This window comes from Priapulus caudatus, unplaced genomic scaffold (assembly GCF_000485595.1).
Source record: "Priapulus caudatus unplaced genomic scaffold, Priapulus_caudatus-5.0.1 Scaffold353, whole genome shotgun sequence".
Classification (NCBI taxonomy): domain Eukaryota; kingdom Metazoa; phylum Priapulida; class Priapulimorpha; order Priapulimorphida; family Priapulidae; genus Priapulus; species Priapulus caudatus.
In genome coordinates this window covers 41,378-47,377 of record NW_014577414.1, presented here as the reverse complement: position 1 = coordinate 47,377, position 6,000 = coordinate 41,378, and the positions used below count along the sequence as shown (strand labels likewise).

General features: G+C 40.7%; 1 protein-coding gene across 1 annotated transcript in view; it reads right to left on the bottom strand.

Moving 5' to 3' along the window:
* Positions 1-6,000, bottom strand: part of LOC106809424 (cyclin-Y-like protein 1) — a 205,475-nt gene that overhangs the window by 162,228 nt on the left and 37,247 nt on the right. The window lies entirely within an intron of this gene.

Sequence of the window (6,000 nt, the reverse complement as noted above, 5' to 3'; positions counted from 1 at the left end):
TTATACTGCTGAAGCGGGATAACTTTAGCTCGGGATAAGTCCTTTTAAACTGCGCACGACTTTAGCCCGCTTCTGAAGCGGGATAACTTTAGCTCGGGATAAGTCGTTTTATACTGCGCACGACTTTAGCCCGCTTCTGAAGCGGGATAACTTTAGCTCGGGATAAGTCGTTTTATATTGACGTTAGCTCGGGTCTGAAGCGGACCTGAACCACCTCCTGAGGTGGAATAACTTTAGCTCGGGCTAAGTGTTTTTTGACCTTTTATACTGGAGTTTATCCCGGTTCAGGTCCGGACCTGAAGCGGGATAACCCCAAGTATAAATGGGGTAATGAGGGGGGGTAATTTAGAGCGAGCTAAAGTCGAGATACCTTTTATACTGACGTTAGCTGGGGTCTGAAGCGCACCTGACCACCCCCTAGAGCGGGATAACTTTAGCACGGGCTAAGGGTGTTTTGACCTTTTATACTGGGGGTTATCCCGCTTCAGGTCCTGACCTGAAGCGGGATAAACCCCAGTATAAAAGCGGCATTAGAGCACTGATATAACACCTCTAATTGATCAGTATTAATAGTAATACCAGACAGTCCAGTCAGATAACTTGTCATTTTATTTTTATATTATTCTAATTTTATCTTTTCTGCCTGGATGGCAACTTACAAATTCTGTTTGTACAACTTACTGGTTGTACAACTTACAAAAAACTTACATTTTGTTCATCTACCTTGTCTAACATGACTATTGCATTGTTGAGCCTTAACTGGGTCGTGCTGGGTCGGGGGGGGGCATACATGTGCCGCGGGGAGACCCCCGTTTTCAACTCTAACCCTAAACCTCCGTTCCAGTGCATTGCATTTTTAAGAATATCTCGTTCCAGAGCATTAAGTTTAGTTACCATGCAGATCATACATTTTTGCCGTTCCGGAGACCCTAGTTTTTAATATTTCCGTTCCAGTGCATCGTATTTCAGAATACGTTGAAGCCGGGCCGCCAAGGCATGCATGCAACGTGTGTGTGTTGTATGTGTGCGTGCGTGCGTGCGTGTATTGTGTGTGTGTGTGTGTGTGTGTGTGTGTGTGTGTGTGTGTGTGTGTGTGTGTGCGCGTGTGCGTGCGGTGCCGTTGCGTTCCATGCTGTCTCCGGGTCATTTTTTTCTCCTCTACATAATACAACAATTTATTGGTTCATTATATACAAATTAAGAGTTGACCCACAGTTCCGGGACCCTATATATTTTATAAAATATATATATATATAATATATCGAATCCCCTAGTTCCGCCGGCCGCTATATTACGAATAGCTATAGAGACAACACATTCAAATTAACCATTAGTTACAGAGACCCAACCCCATTTTCAGGTCTGAATTAGTTCCCAGAGCCCCCCATTTCCTGACTTTGGCAGTGGCACATATCTACCATAATGTGGGGTGAATGCCCCCCCCCCCGGGATTTCATCTCCCCTTGGTATATCGTTGCTCCTTGGTTCCCCTGCAGAATTTTTTTCTTTTTCAAAATAGTGCCCCACGGCAATATAGAGACTGCAGTCAGAAATTTTGTCCGATATGGGCACACAAAACACGGCAAGAGAGGGACAAAGCGTGCGGCGGGGGGGGGGTTCGCGCTTTTTTAGCATGGCTATGTGAGCAGTTAACACATTTGTGGCATCAATCCTTGATATAAGGAAAGTCTGTGCATCAGTGGGTGATACACAGACATCTGTGCATCACTTCGTGATACCTAAGGTGCCTAAAGTGGATTTGCACCAAACTATATAGCCATTATATAAATATATGTGCTAAGGAAGGCATAAACAGGTGATTGGTATGGAAAAAGAGGTGTACGAAGACATTATTAATAAAGGAATCCAGATGAGACACACTCTGGTATACTAGAGAAGCGTTGCCGAAAGGAGGTGTTAATCCGAAGCGCTGAGCGCAGATCTTGCGCGCAGTTCCGCGGCAAGGCGCACGCGACCGCGGGAGCGTCCTACGACAGTATGCAGCGCTGGCAGCTATGGATCCGTGCGCCGAATGCATAGGCCGGCGCACGGATCCATAGCTGCCAGCGAACAGTCGAGAATTTTACCGGGAATACAATGAAAGAGCTCAGCTGCATTGAGCTGCTGTTCTTTGCAAGTTCAATGAAAATATCAATAAAAGTGTCAACACCTTCTACTTCTACACTGTGTTGTATAAGTTTTATTATGAATTGTATTTTATTATGCGTCAGCAGCTTCATGTAACGAGCGGCAGCTGCAGCGGATACATAAGCTGGGTTTTATAAATAATACATGCGGAAATAATACGCCTCTATTCATGTAAATAGAAATGTTGACCTATATACAAACAATGAGCAGGTAATAATCACAAATATTGTCAATAGGTCAATAGCTCCTGATATTATCTGTGAATTGTGCGTGTTAGATGACATACTTATGTTACGCCATGACTTCTGGCCAGGCTAAAACATAAATTTTGTTGAGGAAACGGATTTTTGTGACTTCTGAAAAATTGTTCCTAATGAACATTTTAAAGACACTGACGCACACACTCAGCGACGCAGACACACATACAAACACATACATGCACCCATACAAATGTCTGTGCCGGCCTGCGTGCGTAAGTACGTGCGTCGGTGTGTGACTGTGTGCGTTCATACATGTATACGCACGTGTGTGCGTATTTGTGTGGAGAGACGGAAATCCCCCACTGATATTGTCATTGTCAGTATCAGGAACTAGCTAGAGTAAATTGCTTCCTATATAAGCAGGGGTTGTCTAGTATAGGGGTATTCTAACCCTAAGAAAGACCGTTTCTTGGAGCTAGTAGTAGTACTAGCTGTAGTAGTAGTACTATACTATATAGTATTAGTACTAGTAGTAGTAGCTCTGGTACTATAGTAGTAATTAGTAGTAGTAGTACTAGTAGTAATACTAGTAGTAGTAACTAGTACTAGTACTAGTAGTAGTACTAGTAGTAGTAGTGCTAGTACTTAGTAGTAGGCCTAGTAGTAGTAGTAGTAGTAGTACTAGTAATTATTGTAACATGTACTTGTAGTAATAGAAGTATTCGTAGGTGTGCATAGAATTATATGACCCTGAGTGAAGACCTGAAACACAATTTCTTGTGTAGTCGAGTAAACAGTGTGTCACCATGCTCTCTATCCTTGTACCGAACTGTCGAGCAGGTACGAGTCTGACTCTATGTTATAGCCGGCAGAGCTGCCGGCCGAGCAGGCAAAGTCATATGCAAATAGTAGGTCTCAGGGGAGAGATGGTGAATATAGAAATAAGTTGTCAACTGAAAATGCTAAGAATAGATTGTAACATAATTATTTGATATCTCCTGCTTATTATGCATATAATACTTATAAAAATGTAATAGTTATCCTATTGTAAAAATCCTCCAAACTTTAAATGTGCTGTTGCTTTTGACTTTTTGCTCACGTGACTACAATGGCTAACATGACATCTGCACCCACATAATTATATTACTTTGAAACAAACATAATCGGAAACATGAGAACATCACATTGGTCTCTTCAAGATGGATACGGGAAGTTGAAGCGGCAGTGACGATTGCAGGGCTAAACTGGTACCGACCTTCACTCCGCCAACTATCGTTGGCTACACTGAAGTGAGTTACGGTAGCGTGTGGAACTGTCCACCGGGCAGCAGTCTAGCTCAGTGAGCCGAGCCTTCTGTAGAAAAACGACTTGAAAATGCTGTGTACATGGGCTCGTTGCGCCATCTATGGGACGCCATAAGTTGTAAAATAATGTCAGGGCATGAAACAGCAAAAAAGGTAAATCGGTTTTCTACAGAAAAACAACGCGCACCGAGCAGCAAACCAACAATTACGACCATTTGTATGAAATGTCTACCTACATGCGTAGTGAAAAGGCTTGTGGAATTGCCACAACTTTTCAATTGAGCAATTATAGGGCTTTATCCTCTACTCAAAGGGACCTGAGGAAGGTGTTCGAAACGGTGCAGCGAATTTGATTTAGTGTTGCCGCTAGGCAGCGTTTTTCGCACTTCGCGCGGATCCGGGCTGCCAATCGTCAAGTAAAAATAACATAACGTCATTCAATCTAAACAAAACTAGTTTTTTTTATTTAAAGTAATAGGGATACTAGACTCTAGGATTTTACTGCATACAACTGTAGTTACTGTATAACAAATCGCTTATAACCACACGTACTACCAGATACCTAATTTAACTGTTATAATTAATTATACATCAACGCTACGAAATTTGAACATTGACACCCGTGACATGCTGCCACCCTGAAAATGCTGCGCATTTCCCAATATATTTTGCATGTTACAGACCGAGGGCTAACCACAAAGGTGCAATTATATTTATACCTAAATGCTATTTAACCGAACAATGTTTATTTTAGGACAAATTTATCCATAATATAACTGAAACTATATGTCGTTTATAAGATATTACAATCCTTTTGCTTTTAAATTGACTACGTCACGAATTTCCCATTGTAAAATTTGTAAAACAAAAATTCCCATTTTTTCACATTAAAAGTAAGAACTAACGTTACTAAATATATCCTCAAGCTCTCACCTGATAAAAATGTTTTTACGTTGGTTAAATTTGCAAAAATCTAGACGATTTGGTAAATCTGTTGTCTAACACTATTCCCCCAGTAGTTCAGATACTGGCGTCTCTCTGTTTTTCACCGGCAAATTAGGGCATATAAAGAAGGTATATAAGCATGAAAAGTAAACAGAAACACTAATTGTATTTTCATACATTTTATTTTGTACAAATAACACACAAATATACTACTTGATGGTGCTAGAAATTCGTGACATAATCACTTTAAATTTATAAATAAGAAACACCCTCGGTCTGTAGCCCTTGGCTGAAAAGTCGTTTTGCGCAACTTTTCAGATCGTGTGCTTTGAGTGGCGCCACTGTCGTTGTAATCAAACTGTAGTAGTATTTTGTTTAAATATTTCTAATGGTGATTGAACCATGAAACTTTTTATGTAGCGTAATATTAACCAAATTAACTGAAAATAACGCTAGAACCTCGAGTAAAGGATCCCTTTAAGTTTAAAATATGACAAGGTGACAGAATATGTTAGTACATATGTTAAGTGATACGATTATGAGCAATGGGGTTAGCCGCTAGAAAAAGTCGCCGCTGTAGGGCAGCACCTCTGTAGTGGTGCTAGATTATCCGCGTGCGCGGGATACACTATGACGACATATGACAAACTTACCGTACTCTCTCTCTAAAAGTATAATTTCATGAAAGGATATTAGATCTAATAATGTATATTATTAATCAGAAGATTTTACTACACAGCTCAGACCTCTCAATAATCTGACGGTCTACTGAAGTAACAAAAGCCTCTTAGGCTACAGCCGATCATCATTTTCATCAAGTGTTCTTGTTTTTGTACTTAGAAAATGTAACACTCTAGTCATCAGCTCTACTTGGTTTGTGAATAGCAGGGTCTCCAACCATTTGCGGAATCTGTACAATTTCTAGGCTTAATTTCCGCTTTCCGCAGTGGCAAGGCTATATATTCCTCATTTCAGTTGCATGGTAAAAATTTGGTGCCTGAGCACTGGCCATGCGCCAGAGCAGTGGAGATGCAGCGTACTAGCTGACCATTGATGCCCAGTCAGTTTGGAAATGCATTACAACTCACTTACAAATTTATCATTTAAAATAATTGATCCAGCGAAACCTTGCATTTACTGTAGTATTCATCCAGTACTATATATATCTGTCAAGATTAGGTATAACTATATTTGATTTGTTCTCTTTTGATTGTTGTCTCTTTTATTCTCGTTGTTTGTGCACAGTGGCGTGCGTGCGGTGTGTTTGTGTCTTGCAGAGGAGCATTTGAACGGCATTTACAGCAAGTTATCGGCAATAATAGGCGAAAGAGAGTAGAGAAACATTAAGACTTTGGTAGTAAATACATTACCATTAGTTTTTTTATTGAGACGTTCCAAGTGCC